Source organism: Ovis aries, chromosome 20, assembly GCF_016772045.2.
Source record: "Ovis aries strain OAR_USU_Benz2616 breed Rambouillet chromosome 20, ARS-UI_Ramb_v3.0, whole genome shotgun sequence".
In the NCBI taxonomy this organism is placed as follows: Eukaryota; Metazoa; Chordata; class Mammalia; order Artiodactyla; family Bovidae; genus Ovis; species Ovis aries.
The window spans coordinates 50,547,660-50,575,391 of NC_056073.1; the positions used below are offsets into that span (position 1 = coordinate 50,547,660).

General features: G+C 50.1%; 1 protein-coding gene and 1 long non-coding RNA gene across 5 annotated transcripts in view; one reads left to right on the forward strand and one right to left on the reverse strand.

Moving 5' to 3' along the window:
- Positions 1-27,732, forward strand: part of GMDS (GDP-mannose 4,6-dehydratase) — a 419,605-nt gene that overhangs the window by 285,712 nt on the left and 106,161 nt on the right. The gene's annotated exons all lie outside the window — the stretch shown is intronic.
- On the reverse strand, positions 830-9,815 carry LOC121817440 (uncharacterized). The gene is made up of 2 exons (XR_006057347.1): positions 9,275-9,815; positions 830-3,655 (listed from the first exon to the last, which is right to left on the reverse strand). It is a non-coding gene; the product is annotated as an uncharacterized LOC121817440 (long non-coding RNA).

Genomic DNA, 27,732 nt, shown 5'->3' on the forward strand with positions numbered 1-27,732 from the left:
GAAAGGCTCATTGCTCACGTTGTATGAACGGAAATGGGTTTATTTTTTAAATCTCACTTGAACAGCTTACTCTTGTTTATAAAGGATGGTTCAAAGCATGTGAGTCATCACAAAGGAGAAAAACAAAAATTCCGGGTGAACTTTCTCTTCGTTTCCCAAGAAACGGATTATGCCGTGGTCTCATTCACCATGTGGAGTGCGTGTCCCCTTTTGAGCCCCTGGGCAGGGCGGCTGCCCTCATCCAGGAATATTTACACGGGTGATCAGTAAGTCCAGACCACGTGTAGCTTCTTGTTAGAATTTAATAGCAAAAACAAAGACACTGAGATATTCTCCCGTAACTTTCATTTCCAAAAATAAAGTAGTCCCCTAAGGTTTATTTTGTTAAAATATCAGTTTTTCTGTGTGTGTGTATGCATATGATAACTTGGTGGGTTAAAAATATTACTTTGGGGATTGACTGAGACTCTAAACTTGCCTCAAACTTGAGGTAAAGTGCTGGAGTTTTTAATGAGATGAATTGCCTTTTTTACTGACTGGGGGAAAAACATGTCTGCAGTGATCTAAAAACACTTGAAGATGCAGAAGGCCTCAGCATCTCATGTGAAGGAGCCGTGCTGTGCACTGAGGGGCAGGGCAGGTTCACCCAGCGGAGTCTGCTTCGTCTTACAGAGGGGCCTTCAGGCGCCATCACGCACCTTCCCCCTCAGGGTCTGTGACGTCTTACTGCGTTCCTGCTGTTGTCCCCAAATGGGACATGTTCTCTTTCACATTTGATTTAAAATAAACACTTTTCTTCTTCTTAATACAAGTCAACTAAACACAGGACTGTTCATCTTATCACTTTTAATTGGAAACTGAAATGTCAAGAACTTTTACAAAATCATAAGATAAATACCAGTCATTGAATTGGTTTTGTATAACAAAATTTGGAGACTGAATTATAAAGCAGAATTGCTTCAATACATGAGCTTCAAATGCACACACATACACACACACCGCTTGAAAAAAGTTAAATGCCTTCAAATTAAATCTGCTTATCCCAAACCTGAAGTCCTTTAAAGCTACAGACAGTAAGTGGCTTTCGCATCATGAAGTCGCACGCCGTCTAAGTCTCCATAATGCCCCCACGCTCAGCCGCGTCCCTCCTCCGGGGGTGCCGGACGGGCTTGGAGGGCGCAGCCTGGGTGGTCTCCGGCTGTTTCGGCTGCAGCCGCGCTTTTCTCCCGGGTTCCCTTATCTTGAGTCTTAATGTTGGAAACACTGCTTGTCGTAAAGCTCCGATAGTCTTTCTCGTTCCAAAATGTACCCTTCTCTTATTAACACAAGGAAGAAAAAGCCTTCCAGCCACGGTCCTTGGGAAGTGGGTGCTTCTCCCTCGTGCAGAAATTCCTGTCTCAGTGAGGAAGGAAATGTAACCTCCCGACCTGGAGAGCTGGAAGCCCTTGGCAGCCACAGTGGGTTCAGTCAGACTCACCCCGGACTGATGCTCCGATTGGGTTAAAATCCCGTCGCCCACCTTGGTTCTTATCCACAGCTGAGTTCTGCTGACATAGAAATGGAAACACAAGGGGGACAGGCTTCTGGTTGCCCTGGAGCCTGGGGCTACCCCAGTGCCTCATGTCCGTGATGCCGAATTTTCAAAACGTGCTTGCGAGAAGCGATTATGACTTATAAACTAGTCCTTATGTTTCTTTATATGAAATCAGAGGTTGCTCTCAATTACTATTAAATGGAATTAATTACTAGTTCCAATGCACAGATTCATTCTGTGCCTTTACCCCAATATTTCCATTTCCAGCTGGGGAACGACAGGGTGGCGCTCCTGTGTTCAGTTAACTGCTGAGAAACATTGTAAAGGGGTTTTGCTTTAGCTCCTGTTTGAAGAGCACAGTGAGGAGAACTCTGTTACTGAAGGAAGACTAGTCAGTTGCTCTCTTCTCACACTTGAAACTCTGAAGAGTCGCATGCTTGTCGCTCCCTCGCAAAGATGCTCTTATTAAAAGCGCTGGAGCGCTCTGTTTTCTCAACCATCCAGTGTTAGCTATCTAGAGCTGAGTACTCCCGAGGGCCCGTCTTTGGGATTTTATGATTCTGTGTCTCCTGGGACATCATGCAAAATTTTCAGATAATAAAGGAAGCCCGTAAGAATTCCTTCTTTTTCTTAAGTCAGGGGAAAATAAGAATGGCTTCGGCGTAAGTGTTCCTACGATAACTTCACTCTGGCCTTTGAAAGCTGGGTTTTCTGTCTGAACTTTCCTCTAAAGAACTTTTTTTTAAAATGATTAGTATATTGATCGGTTTTTATTTTCCAAGATTGTTGAAAAACACTTGACTTTGATCTTTTGTGTCCTGTGGACTTAGCTGTGGCGCTGAAGGGATGATCTTGCAAAAAGCAGACCTAATCTTGGCCTTGCCCTGCTGGCCCACCAGGCGTGCCTAGCCCGCTGTGGGCAGGGAGGCCCCTGAAATAGCCCCTGTGAGCCCCCCGTCGCCTCCCTGTCTGCTCCTTGGACAGACCACGCTCTCCCGGCGCCTCTGTTCACTCTGGTCCATCCACCTGAAAACCCGTCCCCATCCGCCCTGCCCGGTCTCCTCCCCGTGTTCCTCCCCAGCACGGCTGCTCCTGAGCGTGCCTTCCCGCCCGGCCCCCAGGTGAGTGGGGCTGGGAGCCTTCAGCCCGCACCTCCCAGGTTGGGGTCTTCCCCGTGTCTCCTCCTCCAAGACGGCAGGGCTGTGCCTGGTCGATGTCCACGCCCCTGGCTGCGGGGTGGGCAGACAGCACCTGCTCCATGTCCTTTTGTAGAATAAATGGGAGAACTATTCATCAATCTGACCCAGTCTGAAAATTGATCTTAAGTAAAAAGCTAACCTTCCCAGGTGTATCTCCAAGGCACCTGCCAGGCCTGTGTCCCCCTAAGGCTGCGGTCTTGTGTTCCAGGGATCGCGGCGGCCTGCTCTCCAGGGCCGCGGTCGGGCCCGGTTGCTGCGGCCGCGGCAGGCGCGGGGGCTCCGGGGGCGGTCTGCGCCTCTCTCCCCTCCACTCCTCTCCTCTCCTCTCCTCTCCTCTCCTCTCCTCTCGTGGTTCATCCTGACCTAGTCTTAGGTTTCACGATCCGTTCACTAGCCCTCTTCTGTGTCACTCGCCCTTTAATTTACACGTTGGGCTGTCTGGTTCCTGTTACTCGGCCTACAAATCTGTCCTATGTCATCTCCTCTGAGTAATTTATAACCTCCATAAAATGCCACGGAGAGGCGCTTTTTTACATTTTTGAGTAATGGTGAGAAAGAATTGCCCTGGGAATCAAAAACCCAGTGAGTCATAGATTATTTTGTTATTTATGACCAGAGAGTGGTCATTGACAATATTTGGCAATTTTACAGCTATGAACCCGGGCTATTGTGCTTTAGAATGTAATTTATTAAGCAAATAAAACCCTTACTGGTAATGGTTTCTGTTAAATCTGGGGGACCACGTGGGCTCCAGGCCGGTGCAGCTGTGCACGGTCCTAGTAGCCACATGCATCCTGCGTGTCTGGACACTAATATTTTACACTTACTTCATGGTCTTACTTATTCAGTCGCCTTTATATTCTGATTGGATTCTGACCAACCGTTTTAAGAAGTCATCAGCTTTGAGCAGAGAAGGAGGAGCCTGGAGAAAATAAAATGAGTTTATGTTGAAAAAGCATAAATTCTTCCTTCGTTAGATATGACATTTAGTAAATTCAGGCTTTAAAGAAACACCAGATGTGTTCACGGAAAATAACTGATGTAAAATCATCTTTGAAAAAGAAAAAGACAAGGACCTTAAATTTGGTTACATGCACCCGAGGGAGAGAGAGACGTGCACACAGAGGCAGGAAGGGCTGTATACACAGGGCACACAGACACACACGGACACACGCACACAGACACGCACAGAGACACACACAGCATACGCTAGTGCCAATGGTGTGAGTGGGCACTCTGGACTGTTTCTCAAATCTTCATTACACACATACATGCATATATATATATAAGTAGTATTTTGTAATGTTGATTCCAGTTTAGTTCTAACCATCCTTAGCTTTTCATATGTTTGGAGAAGAGAATAATCTTGAAATTCTCAACGAAGGAAGTTGATCTTTTTCAAAATTACCACAGCAGGCAATAGAGTCCTTTTTTGCTGTTGTTTTCTTTTTAAGCTGGAAATGTGCTTCCTTCGGTGTGATGTTACATGTGTGTGTCTGACAAATTCCAGGGTGAGAGAAACTTGGTCACATACTTAACAGCGTGAGACACTCTGAAGACCTGGTTTCGAAAGCCAAACTGCAAATACTGATCAAAAGGAACGTTCCAGGAGCGTTCCTTCCATTTGGAAGTTAGTTCTGGACGCTGCATCTACCTGTCCTTTCTACAGGTAACGATCCCCCTTCTGTGGTCCTTGCCTTGTGTCTCTGCGCAGAAGAGAGACCGGCAGGCGAGACCTGCGGGGGGGTGTGGGCGCGGCGCCAGGGACGGTGGGGCTGAAAATGAGGAGATGAGACCAGGCAGGTGGCCTTGAGGGCCGCCCTCGTGTTCAGCCAGGCCCCTGGAGGCATGTGTTGCCACCCAGGGCTCTGTTACTGTTCTGGTTAAACCGGCAGCTTCTGGCCATGCCCTTTGTCATGCACGTCTCCTGTGGGGACGCAGGCTGCAGTGATCCTGGCGTGAACCTCGGCGGGCTGCCTGCCCGCTGGCTGCCCTGCTTCTCGGGACGGGCGCTGGTGCTCCGGGCAGGAACCGTCGGGCCCCAGCTTCCCGTGTTCGTTCACCCGGGCTGTTTTCATGGTGCAGACTCAGGTCCCGTCAGCCACGCGCAGCGGGCCTGTGTTTCTCCGGGAACGTCGTAGCGTTTGCTTTCACGTCAGGGTCTGTGGCCGCCTCTGACTGCCGTTGTGTGTGGTGTGAGGCAGGGTGGAGAGTCATTCTTTCTGTATGATATCGAATTGCTCTAGAAGGGCCTAGATCTGATAGATAGAGTGCCTGATGAACTATGGAATGAGGTTCATCACATTGTACAGGAGACCGGGATCAAGACCATCCCCATGGAAAAGAAATGCAAAAAACCAAAATGGCTGTCTGAGGAGGCCTTAGAGATAGCTGTGAAAAGAAGAGAGGTGAAAAGCAAAGGAGAAAAGGAAAGATATAAGCATCTGAATGCAGAGTTCCAAAGAATAGCAAGAAGAGATAAGAAAGCCTTCTTCAGCGATCAATGCAAAGAAATAGAGGAAAACAACAGAATGGGAAAGACTAGAGATCTCTTCAAGAAAATCAGAGATACCAAGGGAACATTTCATGCAAAGATGGGCTTGATAAAGGACAGAAATGGTATGGACCTAACAGAAGCAAGAATACACAGAAGAACTGTACAAAAAGATCTTCATGACCGAGATAATCACAATAATGTAATCACTCACCTAGAGCCAGACATCCTGGAATGTGAAGTCAAGTGGGCCTTAGAAAGTATCACTACGAACAAAGTTAGTGGAGGTGATGGAATTCCAGTTCAGCTGTTTCAAATCCTAAAAGATGATGCTGTGAAAGTGCTGCACTCAATATGCCAGCAGATTTGGAAAACTCAGCAGTGGCCACAGGACTGGAAAAGGTCCGTTTTCATTCCAATTCCAAAGAAAGGCAATGCCAAAGAATACTCAAACAACCACACAATTGCACTCATCTCACATGCTAGTAAAGTAATGCTCAAAATTCTCCAAGCCAGGCTTCAGCAATACATGAACCGTGAACTCCCTGATGTTCAAGCTGGTTTTAGAAAAGGCAGAGGAACCAGAGATCAAATTGCCAACATCCACTGGATCTTGGAAAAAGCAAGAGAGTTCCAGAAAAACATCTATTTCTGCTTTATTGACTATGCCAAAGCCTTTGACTGTGTGGATCACAATAAACTGTGGAAAATTCTGAAAGAGATGGGAATACCAGACCACCTGACCTGCCTCTTGAGAAATCTGTATGCAGGTGAGAAAGCAACAGTTAGAACTGGACATGGAACCACAGACTGGTTCCAAATAGGAAAAGGAGTACATCAAGGCTGTATATTGTCACCCTGCTTATTTAACTTCTATGCAGAGTACATCATGAGAAACGCTGGGCTGGAAGAAGCACAAGCTGGAATCAAGATTGCCGGGAGAAATATCAATAACCTCAGATATGCAGATGACACCACCCTTATGGCAGAAAGTGAAGAGGAACTAACAAGCCTCTTGATGAAAGTGAAAGCGGAGAGTGAAAAAGTTGGCTTAAAGCTCAACATTCAGAAAACGAAGATCATGACATCTGGTCCCATCACTTCATGGGAAATAGATGGGGAAACAGTAGAAACAGTGTCAGACTTTACTTTTGAGGGCTCCAAAATCACTGCAGATGGTGACTGCAGCCATGAAATTAAAAGACGCTTACTCCTTGGAAGAAAAGTTATGACCAGCCTAGATAGCATATTCAAAAGCAGAGACATTACTTTGCCAACTAAGGTCCGTCTAGTCAAGGCTATGGTTTTTCCTGTGGTCATGTATGGATGTGAGAGTTGGACTGTGAAGAAGGCTGAGCGCCAAAGAATTGATGCTTTGATCCAACCAGTCCATCCTAAAGGAGATCAGTCCTGGGTATTCATTGGAAGAACTGATGCTAAAGCTGAAACTCCAGTACTTTGGCCACCTCATGTGAAGAGTTGACTCATTGGAAAAGACTCTGATGCTGGGAGGGATTGAGGGCAGGAGGGGAAGGGGATGACAGAGGATGAGATGGCTGGATGGCATCACGGACTCGATGGACGTGAGTCTGAGTGAACTCCGGGAGTTGGTGATGGACAGGGAGGCCTGGCGTGCTGCGATTCTTGGGGTTGCAAAGAGTCAGACACGACTGAGTGACTGAACTGAACTGAACTGAACTAGAACTTTATTGAAAACACCTCGCTTTCCCCTCACTGAATTGCTTTGATGTCTTTGTTGAAAATTGTAACGATACCAAGGTTTTGACATTCATTCTTTGATCCATAATTCTTACTGTGAATTTTAACTGGATTCGTGTTTTCGTCATTGTCGAAACAGTGTGGAACACAGACGTGTCCCTGCTCTCATGGGGTTTATAGTCCACAGTTCCACCCTTCGGTTTAGACTGAAGCAAGGAACAGATTTCACAGAAGAGTAAAGGCGTTTTGTCAGAAGCCAACGACCCTGGTCTACGAGTCACATGCTCTCTCATCTGTTCTTTGAATTTTAAGAATAAATATTGTGACTAAACGAGAACAGCTGAAATACTGAACATGCTTTTCCAAAGCAAGCAGACGACCTCTGCCCCCCACCCCGACAGTGAGGCCCTCGGGTCTGGGTGAGGACCCTCTGCCTCCGACAGTGAGACCCTTGGGTCTGGAGGGCCACCCACCCCCCCGACAGTGAGGCCTCGGGTCTGGGTGAGGAGCCCCCACCCCCGACAGTGAGGCCTCGGGTCTGGGTGAGGACCCTCCACCCCCGACAGCGAGGCCTCGGGTCTGGGTGAGGACCCCCCCACCCCCGACAGTGAGGCCTCGGGTCTGGGTGAGGACCCCCCACCCCCGACAGCGAGGCCTCGGGTCTGGAGGGCGCGCGTGCGGGTGGCATCTATCATCAGGACCAAGTGTCTCAGCGCTGGAGGCTTGACAGGGGCGCAGGGCAGATGTGCAAACTCTGTGGGAACCGTTCGCTGGCTGGTGAACCTGAGTGGTGTCTATTACACGTCTGGTTTTGGAAGGAAAATGCTGCTTAAATAAAACCCTCGGCTTCGATGGCAGGCACCAGTGTGCAAAAGTACCCGCAGGACCTTTGTCCTGGTTTGAAATGTAAGAATCCTAAATTCTACGCTGGGCAAGTTCAAATCCATTCTCTGTCACTGACACGTAGTAATGGCTGTGGTAACAGGCGGCTTTCGTTCCAGTCCCAGGACGGATCAAGCCGCGGTGGCGTCCCCAGCCTCGTTCAAGTTGCAGGCGGCCCCGCAGGTCTGCGCATCTGACGCCTGCGGGGCCTGCACGCTTTCCTCCGGCACTGACGGGCGCCTGCGCCCAAGCTCAGAGCCCTTAATGAGTTGAATTGCTGGGACAGGCTCTATTCTGAAGAAATCTGCCTTTTAAATCCAAAACTAAGAGCTCAATTTGTAAGGACAGAGTTCTAAACTTATAAGAACTTCTAGCGTGGTTTCCAGTATTCTAAGTGGCCCATTCTAACCGAGTGCTAGGACCTAGAGGGAGCAACTCTTCAGAGCTCATAACGCTGACTTCTGAAAGGCTGGACACTCCTTCAGAAGCTCATTGTTGCTGTTCAGTCGCTCAGTCATGTCCGACCTTTGTGACCCCCTGGACTCGCCCACCAGGCTCCCCTGTCCTTCATCATCTCTGGGAGTTTGCTTAGATTCATGTCCATCGAGTCGGTGATGCCATCCAGCCATCTCATTCTCTGTAGCCCTCCTCTTTTGCCTCCAGTATTTCCCAGCATCAGGGTCTTTTCCAGTGAGTCGGCTCTTCACATCAGGTGGCCAAAGTATTGGAGCTTCAGCTTCAGTATCAGTCCTTCCAATGAACAGTCAGGGTTGATTATCTTTAGGGTTACCAGTTTGGTCTCTTTACTGTCCGAGGGATGCTCAGAGTCTTCGTCAGCACTAGAGTTCAGAAGCAGGAGTTCTTGGGCACCCAGCCTTCTTTATGGCCCAACTGTCGCACCCATACAGGGCGACTGGGAGAACCATAGCTTTGGCTGTACAGACCTTTGCTGACAGGCTGATGCCTCTGCTTCTTAATATGCTGTCTAGGTTGGTCATAGCTTTTCTTCCAAGGAGCAGATGTCTTTTAATTTCATGGCTGCAGTCACTGTCCACTGTCCAAGGATGAATTTGGACTCAGAACGAAGCTCATTATCTAGGTACATTCTTACACACAGGTGCAGTTACAGATTTCCACATTTTCATGTGAATTGAAACTGTGTGATTGAAGAGCTCCAAACGAAACCAGCTAAGTGCCCTGAACCAGAATTTTGCAAACTACTCTCACCTCAGAGCCCTGCTCCCTCCCCTTTACACTCTTAAAAATGAGAATCCCAAACTACTTTTGCTTTTGTGGTCTGAGTCTACCAGTATTTACCATATTAGAAAATAGAACTGATATTTAAAAGATATTTACCACTTATTTAAAAGTAACACGGTAACATAACTATTCTATGGAAAATACTTATTTTTGTAAACAAAGAATATTAGTAGAAAGAGTACTCACCTCTGAGCAGGTTCCCTGCTGTCTGATGTGCTGAAGGCGGCTGGGTTCTCCCGCCCGCTGACCGTCTTGCAGTGCCGCAAGTGTGGCGGCCCCTGGAGGGCCCCGCACACCTGTGAGAGGAAGCTGGCCAGGACCCACCGTCCTCATGTTATTAGAAAAATGATTTTGGCTGGGCCCGGGGCTCCAGGGTCTCAGGCTTGGGGGGCCTTCAGGGCTGCCCGATCACACTTTGGGAACTGCGCTCTGGAACGCCGTGGGCCACATCAGAGCCATCCACCCGACCACACTGCCTTGCAAAGCGGCGTGGGTGTGCAGACTACAGTACACAGGGACATTTGCTGGATCATATGTGTTCCCCTACTTGGAAACAAGCATTGTTTCTTAGAATATCTAAGTGCACATAGAACACAACGAGACAGACAGAGAAAGCTTACATTCCAAGCCACTTCCATATCAGTGCTTCATAAAATCAAACAGCATGACGCGGAACCCTCTCAAAGGCTCGACCGGTGAGCTACCTGTGGAAACCTAAGAGTGTGAAGCCGGAGCTTTAAGTTCCATGTGACAGGAAAGAGACGCTGCGGTTCTTAAAATGATGAAAGGAGGGAAGTTGATACTCTGATACAAACAGTAAGAGGTCTGTCTTCTCTTTGAAATAGAAAGCCACTCAACTTCTCTAGAAGGTTGGTTACAGGAAACTTGGAGACCATTTTTTTTCCTCTCTCAAACAAACGCTTTAATTTTGTTGAAGCACATGGATCTGTGCCTTTGAGTTTGTGGAGATGACCTTAGCCTAGAAAATACCAGAGCGGTGCATCCCTGCTACTGGTGGGAGGGAGCATATGACAGTAAAGAAAGCACGAGACAGAAGAGCCGCAGCTCTGCCGTGTGAGAATGCCCACTGACGAGGCTTGGGACAAATTTCCAGTGCGTTTTATTTACGTGTGTTTGTTACTGGGCTGCGCCAGGTCTCCGCTGCAGCACATGGGATTGCGTTCTGTGGCCGGGGCTGGGACCCTGGCCCCTGCGTTGGGAGAGTGGAGTCTCAGCCACTGGACCACCAGGCACGTCCTTCTAACAAGTTTATAGAATTGTCTGTTCGTGGGCTCTGTGTTACACCTGAGTGCCTTATGAGCTTCTGTGATTTCTAGTGAACGTGTACACAGTCCATGATAAAAAAGTCAGTCTGTGTGTCCCCTGGTGGCCGGGGAGCTCGAGACTCAGGGTGCCGTGCCCAACCAAAAGGACTTGCGGGTCCTGACGTTACGACCCACCGGCAGAGTTAGCGGAAAGCTGCTCTTCTGTCCCCAAGTCTCTGAAGTCATGGTGAGAAACACGGAGTGGCCCCTGAAGTGGCGTGGCCGAGGCCCAGCTCCTGGTGGGGCATCAGCCTCCAGGATGGCGGGGGTCTGGGAGCAGCCGCTAGGTGTGCTTAAGAGTGGGGGGAAGCTCGTGGGCTTGGAAAGACTTCCATTCGAGCCAAGCTCATGTGCGAAAGCAAACCCTCCAGGTAGCCAGCTTGCTCCGCGAGCTGAGTAAAAGGCTCTCATTGTTCCCGCTTGCTCAGAAAAAATGAGCCGCTTAACCCACTGGCCGTAAAGCGGTTACAGAAAGAAGACAGGGAGGGACGCTGACCAAGCGCTGCTGGCCCATCTCTCGACCTCGGGTCATGGCTCAGTCTGGTCATCAGCCCATTCTCCTGGTGGACGGTCAAGTCAGTGTCCCACCCCTCTCCGGGGAGCTCTGGCGTTGCAGACGCCCTTTAGAGAGAGGCCCCCACAGCCAGACACCTGCATGCGCGCTTCGGGTGGCAAAGCTCACCTCCCAACCGCGTGCACGCCTGGCCTTGCTGGGGGGGCGGGGGGAGCTGGCCGCACTGCCGGCACCTCGGGGTGCAGGGCTGGCTCCCTCCTGTGAACCTGGCCCCCATCTCCCCCGCGTTTCCCCTCAGTGTAACCCAACACTTCGGCAACTGGAGGCCCAAATAGTCTTGTTAACTTAAAAGTTTTCCTTCAGATTTATTGACCCAGTGGAGTTGAACAGGGTGAGTGTTGATCCACACCTCGCAGGCATTTCTTTAATTATTGGGCTGGCATCTCGAGGGCCTCGTAAAAATGTGCAGCATGAGTCGTAATAAAGTCACTGTGTGTTTATTTATTTGTTTGTGCATGTATTTATGTATGAATTTATTTATTTGGGGGGTAGGAGAATCCGGGGTTTTCTAAGGGGAGCCCCTACCTTCTGCCATAAATTGTAGCCATGGCCTTGATAATACTGTGGTTGAGCAGTCAGGGCTCCAAGACTGCTCCCTGAAAGAGATTAAACTGTAATTAAACTCTGCTATGAGTAAGGAGGGACAGAAAAAAAGAAGAAAAAAAATTGTGGTTTCATAAAGCAGAAAAGAAATACATTGACTGGTGTTTACAGCCCAGAGACTTTTTTTTTTGCCTTTTTTTTTTTCCAACTACAAAACAGTCTTATTTTTAGCCAGCCAAGGTTTTGCAAGAAGGCCGTATCAATCCCACAGTGCTGTTCTTTGAAATAATTGCACCAGGCTGGTCCCAAATCAGCAGTAACTAACGGAGAAGCAGGAGGGAGCCATTTCTCAAACATACAGTGCCGATGAAATTTGCCATAACCCTCTGAATTATGTCGGCTGCCTGCGTGAAGTTCCACCTAATGGGAAAAAAGAATTTAACTGGATCTTAATTGAACATAGAGCTACATAATATCCTTTTGTTTAGGCTCAAAAATGGATTTTTTTTAAACCTCCTTATCAGTGCAGCTATTAAATATTGTGGCTCTCGGGCTATCAGTCTCAGATCAGCTCAGTTAGTGCATTTTACCTTCCAAGGAAGTGCACTTGAGCCAGCTGGAGCGCGAGAGACGGAGGAGCTGGGGAAAGTCGTAATTGGAACAGGCGACTGCTTCAGAGCAGACAGGAAATAAGAGGAACACTGGCCCCTCCAACGGATTAAATTAGATGTTTCAGATGCAGACGGTATCAGGAAGAAGAAGCCTTACGGGAGGGGGGAAAGGTAACAGTAAGTTCATTCAGCCGACTCCCCCCCTCCCTGCGCACACGTGTTTCTGCTGGGCCCTCTCCGCGTCCCCCCAGGCCGGCCGCCCACCCCCTGCCCGCAGCAGTGGCAGGGCTGCCCTCTTGTCACACCCTCCCAGCCCCCCTGCCCACCCGCTCCCTTCCAGAGCCCTTTGGTATTCCATTTCCATAAATTAGGCGTGAAATTACGTTGGACTGAGGATACAGGATTTCAGCTGTTTTATAGTTGGAAAGGAAAGTCTTTCAGACCTAAAGCAAAAACATTTTTTTAAATATGCTTCCTGCCTATTAGTTTGAGATATGCCTATTATGGAAAATGCTTGCTTTGTAGAAACCTTCTCTTTTCGATCTCAGAGAGTTCTGTCTCATCCTCACGGATTGAGAGCCGATTGTGCACACGGCCCCTGGGCTGACTGGAGTCGTGTGTGTACATCACTGCAACGGCTTTCGTGTCTGTATCATTCAGATGCTCACGGCGGACTTGTGCCACTTTGTTAAAATATTTTAGGAAGTAGGTTTTATTTTACACTAGACGAATCAGCTGACACTTTTGGAGCTCTTTCTCTTTTTCACTTTCCTTGCATGCTGTATCTCAGTTTTCCCCATTTTGCAAATACAGGCCTTAGTTTTACACAGTTTGCTTAAATATCTACATTCAAAGTTTATGACTAGCAACGCCTGCAACATTGCTTTTTAAGGTCAGTGCCTCTTTCAGCCTGATGGCGTCCAGCATCATTTATTTCTGGGGGCAGGCAGCATTGGGTGAGGCATTTTCTCCCAGATATATATAAATATACTGAAAACGTCAACAAGCTAAAAATATGATGGCTCTCCTCTGTCCCCTCTTGAAAGCTGGTGACGTTCAGCGTTATTGTCGCAAATGGGTGGAATCCCAACTTGAAAGGCTCCTCTGAGGCCCCCTGGGTTCCTGAGCCATCATCTCTGGGGAGCAGGGGGCCCTGTCTGCTCAGGTGGGCTCACTGCTCAGCTTCCTGAACTGAACCCTGGGAAAATTGCCGTGCAAACATCTGCTCCGTTCACTCCACCTCTGCCCGGGAGTGCATCACGGGGTGGGCCCCTATGGAAAATGTCGTGGGTTGCTTCCACTCCAGCTAGACAGCTTTATGCAGCTATAAACCTTTACGGCCATATTAAGGTTCTGTTCAAAGGGTATGGATCTCATATACTCATGGTCCAGCAGAACTGTTACTAATTGCTTATCTACTGACTAGCTACCAGGGCTGGCAGCTTGAGCAACAATAATCCAGGGATGTGGTATCCTCCAACGCTAGAACATTCTCGCTCCTATAAATAGCACGGCTCGCGTTTTCCGAACGTGAAGGAGCAGATTAGCAGTGTCTGCTGTGGCCCCGTCACCGTGGACTGTGTCCCCCAGGCCTCGTGTTCTGACAGAGGCCTGTTGTTCCCTTCTGAAAGGTCATCCCAACACGGGTCTCCTCGAGCGGGGGCGTCTTACAGAGAACGGCCTCTGCGTCTCGGGCAGGCTGTGCTAGCGCCTGGGTCCCAGGTTCAGGGTCGAGCGTTAAAAAAGTGCCCGGAAGCAGACCGGACTCGGAGCAGGGATGAAGCCGCTGCCCCGGGCCAGGACCCGCGGTGGCCACAGCCCTGAACGGGGCGCGCCTTTTAGGAGCTGCATCGCCGTCCTGCAGAGGTTCTCCCGGCAGCGGCGCGTCTTCTGAGGGGCGGTCCCCGGAGGCCCGGCCCCGGCTGGGCGATCTGAGGCAGGCACGCTCGTCTCGCTGCAGCCTGAGTCCCGGGCGCGGAGCTGCGGGATTCAGAAGCCTCCCTGGTCCCCTCCAGCACACCGGCGTGAGCTGGCCCTTCTTTAGCTTGGGAAGCCTGCTGTGTGCAGAAGAGGGACGTCTCCAGGAGGCAGCCCCTCTGGGGGCGCCGTCCCACGGCCTGGGCAGCTGGGGGCGGAGGCGGGCGGGCAGCCGCGGGGGCCGTCGAGGCTGGGGCCCCAGGCGGGAGATGTCCTCCGGCCTCCTGCTCTTTCCCGACAGACCAGCCCTGAACTGTCCTGATTTTAATTACTAAAGAAGCGTGGATCGGCTGTGTGAATGGCCACGAGCTCTAACCCATGAGGAGGCCGCTAACTCCGTCTCTAACGGGTGTCAGCACGTGGGCAGTGTTTGCAGCGGTGGGTGAGTTTCCTGTGAGCTCGGTGAGGGTGTCCCCAGGGGCTGTCTCTGGTTTAGAGGGAAGTGATGCGGGAATCAGCCGTCGCAGGTCGGCTGGGTGCAAACGGCGCGAGCAGCAGGAGCGGCCCCGAGTGGGCCCCGAGTGGAGAGCGGCACGTGGACCCCAGGCCCGCCTTCTCCAGCCCCACCCCGTTTCTCCTGGCCCCGCCCCATGCTCCTCCCACTCCGGGTGCCTCCGTCTGTGCTGCTCGTGGCGGAGGGCGGGGGGACCATGCCCTGGTTCTCCTGGCTGCTCCCCTCCCGGGACAGTAATGAAGACTTGCGCGCCCAGGGCCCAGTTCAGCCCCTCGTCGGGAAACCACCAAAATGGAGAGTTCAGGTTCCACAGCTGACAGCTGGTGTGGCCGCATAAATGTCCTTTAAAAATAAACACGTAGAGAGGACCGTGCTCTGTGACCTGGACACTAAGGGCAAAGAAGGAGGGGACTTGGCTGCCAAGGAGACTCGGGGCCTGGACCCAGCGTGCCCCCCAACCCAACCCCGCTCCCCACTCTGTCTCCCCTCTCCTCTTTGGGTGCTGGGAGTACAGATTTGGAAAGTTCATATTTGGAAATAGCCACTGGTGACTGCGATGCCTCCTCCCTGGCTCGGGAGGCTCACGGAGCCTAGCCTGCCCCCCCCCGCCCCCCGCCCCGGCAGACATCAGCTCAGGAGGCTCGCGGAGCCTAGCCCTCCCCGGGCCGGACGTCAGCTCGGGGCTTTCTGTCTGGGTCATGTGCATCCTGGCTGCGGCCTTGCTGGATTCTGAGGCTGCTCCCCACGTGTCAGGAGCCCATCTCCAAGCTCGCAGGCCTATGTCCAAGCCTGGAGCTCCCACCCCATATGGGTGTCAGCAGGCCTGGCCTCCCTTTCCCAGGCTGTGCGGGGACCAGCGGGTAGGTGGGTGTGGGGAAGCCGGGCTTTGGAGCGCAGGCTCCATTTGGGGTCTCGGGGTGGGCACTTGGGAGGCTCAGGGCACGTGCCTGCTGAGAGGACACTGGGAGAGGACCCTTGGCTGCGAGCAGGCCTGGAGCCCTCCTGTCCCCCCCTCCACTTCTCCCCCACGGGCCACTTCCAGAAAGCTGAGGCTGTTCCAGAACCTCCCACGCGGGCTTGTCCAAGGCCCAGTGGTTCTGCAGGTACTGTCTTACTGGGCCCAGGAAGTTGACAAGCATCCTTTAAAGTCTGGGTTCTTTCAGAACTGCCCGTTGCAGTTACTTACTGGAAAATGATAACACGCTGGTGTGGGGCTGCAAGTTCAATAATTGATACTGAATCCTTGAATGCTTTCCTTAAGAGGTGTCTGTGTGCATGTGTGTCTGGTGGCTGTGTATTCAGAAGTAAACTCAGATCAGAATTGGGCACAATTGGCCCCATCCTTATGCACCCACAATTGAAGTTCCTAGAATTATAGGTTGAGTGTTTTTCTGAGTTTGGTACAAATGTATTGAAACCAAAACTGGGAAGGTGTGGAAGCTCCATGTCCTTTGACTGCTGGTAAAAGAAGCGCAGAAGGGCATTTTCCAGGAGTAGCTCCGAGTGTGTATGAAACCAGGAAATAACTCTGTGACAGTCATAGTGTTAATCCCCCCAACTGAGTCAGAGGCGCGGCTGGAACAGAGCCAGCGTGCCCTGCCTGTCTTCAGAGAGCAGGGGTCTGACCAGCCACGCCTGTCCTGGTCACGCGGAGGCCTGGGCACACGTGGTGCAGCAGGGTGTCAGGGCAGGACACAGACCCCTGGGCTCAGACCCTGCCTCTGCCCCTTCCCGGGCCCATCTCTCAGGTCCTCTGTGTTTCAGTGTCTCTGCCTGTGAAGTGAGCACAGTAACAGTGCCCGCCTCGCAGGGCTCCAGCAGGGCATTAGTGAGGCCGTGCCCAGTTCTCTAGACTGTGGGTGTGTCTAAACGCGGGCAGCTGTGATGATACTGGTGGAGGTGGTGTTAACAGGTGCTTGCCTCTGTGCTTTGCATCATCACCCACCTCAGAGCGCCCCAGAAGAGCCCCGCAGCAGGCCACGTGCACAGAGCGAGTCTGTGGCGACATCTGTCTCCTACACTGAAGAGGGGCGGGCGGGGGTCTTACCAAGTCCTCCTGTGCTCTTGCCCTGCCGGCGCTAAGGTTCAAAACCTCCTCCAGCACAGCAGGACCACGAGCTAGTGGCCGTTTCATGTGGGTTTAGTGACATATTCTTTCTGCTTTCTTGAGCCTTTGGAAGAAACATTTCTGGTCGGAAGCGAGATAACGTTTCCCCAGCTTCTTATTAGTGACTGGGAAACGGACCCTGCAAGCCTACCAAACAAGTCAAAGTCGCCATGGTTTGAGGAGTGAGGGTCCCAGTAAGTGCCAAGGAAAGGAAGACCTTAGGCTCCGCGTTCTCAAGTTTTTTGCTACTAAAACAAAGTAAGCATTTGGAGGGAAAACTCAGCAAATGAATATTTTATGTTCATTATTTTTAATTGAAATGAAGAGACCCATCAGTGGGTTTTTATGTTGCTAAAAGAGCAAATATATATAGGAGTTCAGGAAACCAAATTTGCATGAAATTGGAAAGTCATGCTTTGAGAAGTTAGTACCCCAAGGAAACTTTCCAAAATAGCATCAAATTTGAAATCCTAAACATGACTTGATTGTTAGGAGCTCTGGGGGAGCTTTATAAACTTAGACGTTCCCAGGCCCCTTACCAGCTCACCAAATCATAATCTGCAGAAGTGAGGCTTGAGAATTTGTGTTTTTTAAAGCACTCCAAGTGATTCAAAATACACAGGATAAAAAGAGAAAAAAGTGTAGTTTATAACCTGGACCAGCTTCATTTTTACATCCTCTTTTGCAGAGCACTATCTTAATGAAAAATAACAAATGTTATACTTGACACAGGATAACCAGGGACCCCAGTTCTCTGTGGGCCTCAGGGGAAGTTTTCAGGTGGCCACGCGGCAAGGGTCCCCCGTGCCCAGCTGCTGAGGCCTTTCAGGGAGACGTGTGCACACAGCCTTCCTTGTAACTCGGAGGGGAACACCTCCCACCTGAGCTCTCGGCTCTGGCTACGCTTCCTGTTCGCTGCACGGCTCTCGCTGGTTCAGGGAGGGCGGGAGGGCGCTGGCCCAGCCCTGCCTTCCTCCTGCCCCGGCTCCACTGGTCACGGTAAATGCGGGTGGTGTATCTGTCAGCATTCACGTCAGTGTTTCTTCGGGACCACATTGCTGGTGTTTCATGCATGTCTTTAGAGCAAATAGCTGTTTAAGTTGGGTGTAATATTCGCAAGACGAAGGTGAAAAAGCTGGCTTGACACTCAACATAAGTTCATGGCATCTGGTCGCATCACTTCATGGCAAATAGATGGGAAAGTGGAAAGAGTAACAGATTCTATTTTCCTGGGCCCTGAAGTCGCCACAGACGGTGACTGCAGCCGTGAAACTGAAAGACGCGTGTTCCTTGTGAGAAAGCGATGGCAAACCTGGACCTAGTAAAAAGCAGAGACGCCACTTTGCTGACAGAAGTCTGTCTAGCCAAAGCCATCTCATCCTCCGTCGTCCCCTTCTCCCCCCGCCTTCAGTCTTTCCCAGCATCAGGGTCTTTTCCAGTGAGTCAGTTCTTCACTGGAAATTATGTGTAGATAATGGCCAAAGTATTGGACGACAGAGGATGAGATGGTTGGATGGCGTCACCAGCTTGATGGACATGGGTGTGAGGAAGCTCTGGGAGTGGGTGATGGACAAGGGAGCCTGGATGCTGCGGCCCGCGGGGTCACAAAAAGTCAGACACGACTGAGCGACTGAGCTGAGTCAAGCCGTGGGTTTCCCAGCAGTCGTATATGATGTGGGTTGGGCCATAAAGAAGCTGAATGGTAAAGAATTGATGCTTTTGAATTCTGTTGCTGGAGAAGACTCTTGAGAGTCCCTTGGACTGCAAGAAGATCCAACCAGTCCATCCTAAAGGAAATCAACCCTGAATATTCACTGGAAGGACTGATGCTGAAGCTGAAGCTCCAGTACTTTGGCCACCTGATGTGAAGAGCTGACTCACTGGAAAAGACCCTGATTCTGGGAAAGACTGAGGTCAGGAGGAGAAGGGAGTGACAGAGGGTTAGGTGGCTGGATAGTATCACTGACTCACTGGACATGAATCTGAGCAAACTCCGGGAGATGGTGAGGAACAGGGGGCCTGGGTGCTGCAGCCCACGGGGTCTCAAAGAGTCAGACACGACTGAGCGACTGAGCAGAGATCCACAGTGCAGTCTGAGTGACTGTTAACACAGGTGCACGGGCACTTACAGTATTTTTATGTGGCCAGGCATTTCACGTGGACTTCGTGTCTACACATAATCATCTTAACTTCTATCTGAATTCAAAGCTTGGCTCCTACTAATGTCCCAGTTTGTCACTTCATGGTTACTATCTCTAAGCCTGAAAGTTTTCTGCAGCTTTTAATTGTTCTCCAGTAGGAGATATAGCTCTTTCTAGTAGCTGATTTAAAAGATATAAATACAGAAAAAGAGGTTGAGCCGTTTGGAAGGTCAGATTGCATACAGCCATGTGAGCAGTGAGGCCAGCGCTGGGTACCTCTGTGTAATTTTGTGCCCCGTGGGCTTTCGGTGTAACTGAGAGTTCCCTCAAAAACAAAAGATGTCACAGCCTCAGAGTCTTTGTTAGCATATAAAAATCTTTATATAAAAATGCATTCATACAGAAAATTTAAGATATTATTCAATACCTTTAGTCTGGAATAGGACAGTTTTAGCTTCTTTTCAAAGATTTCGGAAGGCTCCAAATGAATTTTGTGCCCTTGGGGAAAGCAGGACAAGTGTGTCCAGTATCGCCACATGCAGGGGTCTGCTCACTAAATGGTAATACGTGTGGCTTTTAATCGGCCTATGAAATGATTTGGGCACCGCTGTTAGTAGCCAGGGTGGATAGGAGACTTGAGTCACTTCTCTTCCTCAGACAGCCTATCAACCCTGTTCTCTTATGAAGTCAGACTGAGGCCAGCCTCTGCCGAGGCTAGTGGACTTCCGGCAGCTGACCTCTGCTCTGTCCTTGGCGTCCAGCCACCACAGTTGGCCACACCCATGGCTTCAACCACCAAACCCCGAGCTCTCCATAAAGTGCCTCCACAAAACACCACAGTTTCCTTTCTGTGATTTTCGCTGATACAGAGGTGTCTGTGTCCACCCTGATGTTTGCATGACCTCAGCAGTTTACACGGAGTTGTGGTTTCCCGAGTTTTTTTTTTTTTTTCCCCTCAATGAACTGATTCTTTAGAAGATATCTTAGACTGAGGAGTGCTCAAAGTGGAGTGAAATAAGTATGAAGAAATGAGGTCTGAAATGCAGTTGCTCAGCTGTGAGAGTCTCCGTGGGTTCATTGCAGGAGGAAGCTCAGCGGGCGTTGGCCCTGGGCTGGAGGGAGTGACTACAGGCTCACCGCAAAGCTGGGGATGAATCCCCGTACCGGAGGGAATGCCGTGTTTTGTTGGTTTTGTTTCCTTCATGTTCCTTCCATTAAAATGTGTCCTCCTGGGAGAATCGTTCATCCCCCCCTTTATTTCGAGGAGTCCGTCTCCATCTCCTGTACATTTGAGCCAAAGCCGCCCCCACACGCAGGCAGGCAGGCACTTCCCATCACTGCACTTCTCACTGTCCTTGGGGGTTCCTTGTCCTCTCAGACCCCAGCATGCCATCCCTCCTGCTCAGTGCAGACATTTCTTCCTCTGTGGTCCCTCCCCGTCACCCTTTCTGTGCTTTAAAGTCTGGAGTATCTGGGAGAAGCTCTGAGACCTGAGACAGAGAGTTTGCGTGCATTTAGGATCGCGGAGCCGGATGAGAGACCCAGGGTTGCAGGGCGGCACGGGCAAGGACAGCAGCTGCCACCCAGGGCTTTGAACTCCCTCTGGCCCCTCCGTGGTGCGCTCCATCCCACACCTGTGCAGGTGGGGCATCCCCAGGCTAGTGCAGAAGCATCTGGGGCTCATGGACTTGGCTACATTCACTGAACACAAGGACGAACTCCACATCCTTGGACATCTCAAGGGCATACATCAAGTTTTCATCTCATAAACTTCTGGAAAGAGGTCATTTATACATTTATAATTCCCCATGCCAATTCAGACCTACTTTAAAAGATCATAGGAATTTATATGTATCTGAATTTCTTTCAACTGTTCTGAAGGTAACTGGAACTCTTTACTCTCCTTAACCCGTATCTACACCCAGAACAGCCTCATAAGTTCCTAAAACCATTCTAGAGTAGAGAAGTGCCTGGCAGACGCAGAGTCATGTTCCAACACAGGTCCCAGGACTGCCATGAACCGCGGGACGCCTGGGAATGTAAAATGACTGAGGAAAGTATGTGCCCAGAGGAAGCCTTAGGAAGCTGTTTGTTAAGTATGGAGAAGATCACTGTTGGGGTGAGTGTAGAAAGGGGTCAAGCACTGACCCTTGAGCCACAAGGAGACGCAGCATGCAGGAGCTAGACGAGGCCCTGGGAAGCGCAAGCGCCACGTGGGCTTCAGCGAGCGCACAGAAGGGGACTGTCGAAGGACCACTGGAGGAAAATTTCCCAGAACTGAAGTATGTGAATGTTGAGATTGCAAAAGCTTTGTGAGTGTCCAGCCCAGTGAATGAACAAAGACCCACACCAAAGACCATTACTGTGAAATTTCAACATTGGGTTTAAAGAGAAGTTCCTAAAAGTTCTAACAGTGAAAACAAGTTTCTTTAAAATGACCCAGAGTGAAGAAGCAGGAGTGAAAATGCCACTGTACGATGTTCCAGCACAAAAAATGAGACGCCAAAGAAGAAAAGCCTTCCCAATTTTGGAAATGATCTTCAACCTGAGATTCTAAACCTATATGAAATATTATAGGCATTTTCAAGCATGCATCATTTTAAAAGACATTGTCCTCCATGTACTTTTCTGAGAAAGATAGGGGAGAGTAGCCTCCACCAAGACAGTGAGGTAAACCAACAAAGATGAAGGCAGAGGGTTCAGGAGGTAGGGACAGAGCACAGACACAGGGGGAGAGCATTCTCCAGAGGAGCCAGAAAGGGAGCTGCGGGTTGAGAGCAAGGTCAGCGGCTGAAGGTGGAGGTTTCGGAAGGCATGTCACCCAGAGAAAAATGAAAAGTAGCCAGGGAGCAGATGGACAGGCGGGAGGACATGGAGAGCCAGAGGCGTGAGAAAGCTCGGAAGCCCAGCAAAGCCGATTAAACGCAAAAAGCCCACCAGTCACTAAGGGTATTAGACTGGGGGAAGGGGCTGTCCAGAAACTGAAATCTTGACCCACTAGGTGACTGAGGAGTAGAACATTTCTTTAGAAATTAACACTGGCTACTATGACAATTGCCAGGAGAAACGTCAGCAATGCAGATGACATCATCACCATGCAGATGACATATTCACACATGCAGATGACATCATCATGCAGATGACATCACACATGCAGATGACATCATCACCATGCAGATGACATCATGCAGATGACATCACCACGCCGATGATATCACCATGCAGATGACATCGCACATGCAGACGACATCATCACACATGCAGTTGACCTCACACATGCAGATGACATCACACATGCAGATGACATGCAGATGACATCATCACACATGCAGATGACAGGCAGATGACATCATCACACACGCAAATGACATCATCACACATGAAGATGACATCACCATGCAGATGACATCACCATGCAGATGACATCATGCAGACGACATCATCACACATGCAGTTGACATCACACATGCAGATGACATCACCGCGCCAATGATATCATCATGTAGATGACATCATCACCATGCAGACGACATCATGCGGATGATATCACCACACATGCAGATGACATCATCACCATGCAGATGACATCACCATGCAGACGACATCATCACATATGCAGATGACATCACACATGCAGATGACATCACACATGCAGATGACATCACACATGCAGATGACATCACCACACATGCAGACGACATCACACATGCAGATGACATCATCACAGATGCAGATGACATGCAGATGACATCATCACATATGCAGATGACATCATCACACATCCAGATATCACACATGCAGATGACATCATCACACATCCAGATATCACACATGCAGATGACATCACTATGCAGATGACATCATGCCAATGACATCACCATGCAGATGGCATCATCACACATGCAGATGACATCACATGCAGATGACATCATCACACATCCAGATATCACACATGCAGATGACATCACCATGCAGATGACATCATCACACATGCAGATGACATCACACATGCAGATGACATGCAGATGACATCATCACACATGCAGACGACATCATCACACATCCAGATATCACACATGCAGATGACATCACCATGCAGGTGACATCATGCAGATGACATCATCATGCAGATGACATCATCACACATGCAGGTGACATCATCACACATGCAGACGACACTGCCCTAATGGCAGAAAGTGCAGAGGAGCTAAAGACCCTCTTGATGAGGGTGAAAGAGGAGAGTGAAGAAGCTGGCTTAAAACTCAGCATTCAAAAAGCTGAGATCATGGCATCCAGTCCCATCACTTCATGACAAATAGATGGTGGAAAGTGGAAACAGTGGCAGATTTCATTCTCCTGGTGAGCTGCAATCCATGGGATCTCAAAGAGTTGGACACGACTTAGCAACTCAGCGGCAACAACAACGATGATATAAATTTAACCAAAAATTGAGGAGTAATATAGGTAAAAAGTAGGATAAAAAGGTGTGTAATGCTAAAAATCCCCTCTCGCTATACTAGACAATATTTTAAGGCCTAAAGTGGATTAATCAGGTGATAAAAGAATAAACACACATGATTTAGCAAATGGTTCTAAGTATTGAAAGGGGCCCTAAAGTGTCTCACAAGTTGGGAGGAGCAGGGAACAAGGGGATTGTTTTTTATTATAAGTCTCTGAACACTTTAAAATTTCTTATATTTTTGACATGTCACATTTTGGTTAGTTTGAAAATTAATTTTAAAATAAATATAACTTGATCATATGTTGTACACAGCACTAAAGTTTGAAAATAAATTCGGTTTTCATCATTACTTAATAAGCCCGAATCCCCCCTACATTCTAGAAACTGGAAGGAGGACTGCTGTTGTTGCTTTTACCTGTGATGTAACCCGCCTATAACACTGCGCCCGTGTCAGGTGCGCAGCACGCTAACGTTGCATTTGTGCAGCGTGATAGGTGGGTGTCTGCACATCTTGCAGAATGATGCACTAGTTCTAGCCGGCAGCCACCACAAGACGCAGTGACAGTTTGTTTCTTGTGATGAGGACTTTTTAAGATCTCTCTTAACAACTTTCAGATGTACAATGCAGTATTATGAACTGGAGTTAGTGTGTGTGCTGTGCTTATCAGCTCAGTCGTGTCTGACTCTTTGTGACCCCTTGGACTGTAACCCACCAGGCCCCTCTCTCCATGGGATTTCCCAGGCAAGAATCCTGGAGCTGGTTGCCATTTTCTTCTCTAGGGGATCTTCCTGACCCAGCAGTGAAACCCACGATTCCTGCCTCTCCTCCTTCGGGGGATTCTTTACTATTATTGCCACCTGGGAAGCTCATAGTTAGTATAGTTAGAATAGTAAGATGTTAGTTTCACTTACGGGAAAAGAAGCATATAGTTTCTTGTTGCTGACACACGTCACCAGACTTGGTGGTCAAGAAGAGTTCCGTGTGGCCTGGATCGTGTCCTCCTGCGTGTAGTGAGATTTGGACGTGGGCTGCTGGGAGGTAACTGGATTTGGAGAAGGTCGTGACGTGGGGCTCTCTCGATGGGGTCAGGAAAAGAAGACAGGGAGAAGGCGGCCATTTGCGAGCCAGGGGGAGGGTGCTGACCACTCTGTGACCGCAGCCTCTAGAATGGAGAGCACGGTCTGTTGCTGAATTCTGAGCGGGGGATGCCCTCTTGTGCAGGCCAGGCAGATGGAGGAAACAGGAGCACATTTATCATCTGACGGTTCAGGTCGGAGTCTGGACGGGTCACACAGGCTGCAGTCACGGAGCCAGCCTTCTGGAGGCCCCGGGGGCTCTGTGCCCGCCTCCCCGCTCCTAGACACGCCTGCGCCCCTCGGCCTGCGGCGCCGCACACACGCACGCCTCGTCCCGTCCCCTCGGCCTCCTCAGGCGCCACTCCCGTGCTGGGCCCTTGCGCTCACACTGGCCGCATGGGTTCCTCAGTAACCAGGACAGCCTCCCCGCGTCAGGGTCCTTACCTTCATCTGCGTCACCTGAGCTGACTCAGGGCTGACTCAGGGCTCACGGGTTAGAGGACTGGGGCGTGGGGCTCTTTGGGGACCAGCGTTCAGCTACCACTAGGGGCGACGGAACTGGCAGGTGTGAGTAGACAGACCTCCTTATAGTCAATCCCCAAGTAGCGGGGCTGTTGACAGCAAAATCACATTTGTTTAAAACACATGTTACTAGTTATATTCGGATATAGAGGAAAACTTAAATTTCAGTTTTAACTACAACTATAGAGAACCTTGATAGTTTGTGAAATAAATAAATTTCATAGATAAATCTTCCTCACCTCCATTAAAACAGATAAAGAACTCAGTGGCAGTTGCCTGTTGGATGCTTGTGCCAGACAGCTGACCTTAAAATCTGTCTCTGCCTCCTTCCACCTGAGTTGGGACCAGTCACTAAATCTCTAAATCTCAGCTTCCTCGTCTGTGCAACAGAGAGACCCGGCCTCCATCCTACCGGGCTGTTGCCGGGCTGTGCCTGGCGCTCTGAGGATGCTCGGAGACCATGGGCTCTTACTGTGATTATTCACGGGCAGTTTAGGGGCTTGTCTCACATCCCCCAAACCCTTTGGGATTGTTCCCGAGCCGTCAGGCTGGAGTGATGCCGTTTCTGTCTGGATTTGTCGACAGGTATTAGGATTGGTAAGGCTGCTCATGGAAGGAGTGAGGGAGGAACATTTCATGACACATGGTAAGAACTTCAGCAGCAGTAAATGCAACGCCATGTATTTAAGGACCAAAAAAAGTATCTTTATGGATGCAAGTTGGGGAAAATAAGAAGACATATCAGAGTGAGTAAAAATTGTTTTGATTATAGGAGCAGAAATACGACGTTATTTAAACGGGAGTGAGGCCGTGCGCCTCTTTTAAATGCGAGTGCAGTTTAGCCGTGCCACCGCTAGCAAGGCGTGTTGGGGATGTTCTGCCATCCAGTTACGTTTTCGTTGTATAGCAGAGGGTTTGATGTTCTTTCTCCCTCGTTCCTGGAATGAAGGCTGTAAATGCTTGGAATTTCCCAAGTGCAGGGGCCTTTGGTCCGCGGTGGTGGGCCACGATGTAGCGTGAGCGCTGGGGCTGGCCATGCCAAAAGACCACCCGTGGGGCTTGGGGGCCGCGGCTCTGAGCCGTAGGAGGAGCCCACCTCCTGGCCTCACGGAGGAGGGCGCTGGAGGTCAAGCCCAGCCGTGTAGCCGAGAATTCAGTCCATCAGGCGCGCGGGGACCCCCGGTCATGACTGAGTGCCCCGGCTCCCCAGTGCCGATGGCAGCTGCCTGTGCGCACGTGTGGGAGGGTCTGTGTCTGGGGACACCAGGGGCTCTGAGTGTGGGCCCCCTGGGGCCCCTTGTGTGTCCCTGCGCTTGCCTAGTCCGGGGGCGTCCCTGCAGGCACTGCAGCCTGCCCCTCCCTCCCCTGACTGTGGCCCTGGTGGCCACCGGGTCCCCACCCGTGACTCATGGCTCCGCTGTTCCTGCCTTTGGCCGCCGGCCCACCTTCTCCTGTTGCCTGCTCTGTTCAGTCGCTCAGTCGTGTCTGACTCTTTGCGACCCCACAGACTGCAGCACGCCAGGCTTCCCTGTCCTTCACCATCTCCTAGAGTTTGTTGAAGCTCATGTCCATTGAGTCGGTGATGCCATCCAATCACCTCATCTTCTGTCATCTCCTCTCCTGCCTTCAATCTTTCCCAGCCTCAGGGTCTTCTCCAGTGAGTCAGTTCTTTGCATCAGGTGGCCAAAGTATTGGAGGTTCAGCTTCAGCATCAGTCCTTCCAATAAATATTCAGGATTGATTTCCTCTAGGATTGCCTGTCCTAACCTCTGGGTATTAATATTCCAGTGTGATATAGGTGGACTGAGTCTGGGAACGTGTAAGGACCTGCCAAGGTCACAGGCTAGTGGTCAGGGCAGGGCTCCGGGGGTGCAAGGGGGTGTGTGTCAGTCCTGGGCACGCCCTGCCCTTACAGCCGAGCGTCAGCACCGAAGCCTCGGTCACCAGGCCTGCAGAAGTGCGAGTCCTACAAGAAATAGTCCCGACTTGTGAAGCTGACTTCACGCCTTATCTCCACCGTAGGGTCTAGATTCTCTCTTCGGCATCTCAGGAATATCTTTGCACCTCCCCCACATGAAAACTATTTCAGGCATCTGGGGCTTCTTCTGCCTTTTTTAATATCTGGGTCTAGAGACTTTACATGTTAATTTTGATGCAAAAGATACAATTAAGCCAATTAGTGTTGATTAAAAAACAACAACATAAATCCACAAGAGCATCTCCAGGCCTGTCCCCCCTTACTGTGAGCGGCATTCCTTCCGAGGCAGCCAGGCCTGAGCGCGTACTGCGAGCAGGGCCCCTTGTGTGTGGAGATGGACTTATCACATGGTTAGCAGCTAGGTTACGTGGGGCCTCATTAAATAAAGCAGCGGAGGCAGCCACCTCCCGCCGACAGGCACCCGGAGGCACGGTACCTGTGTCTTTCCAATTCTAGCTCCTCTTTCTTACTTTGTTTTATGTCTCTCTCATTTTTCCGACTGTTTTTGACATTTTCTGACCTCACAGTACTTTTATTATTATTTTTATTGCTACTATAACAATGATAACTTAAAGGTCTGATTTATATGATGGCAACTTAGCCAAGGGGGAGATTAAGGCAGACCCGAAAAAGCCTGCCGTAAATGTTTGAATCCGTCAGCCTTTCATTTTTATTAAGTGGGAAGCTTTTGTTTTGACACGCGTGAGTTTGCAGGGTGCTGAGTGGCTGCAGGGCAGCGTCTGCTGGCGGGCGGCCCTGGGTCCCTGTGGTCACTCTGCACGACGCTCTTCACTCAGCCTCCCTTTTCCTTTCGGGGCACTCCGTAGTCCTTGCCTTGTTTTCCTTCTTGCTGAAGTGAGTACGATTTTCAGA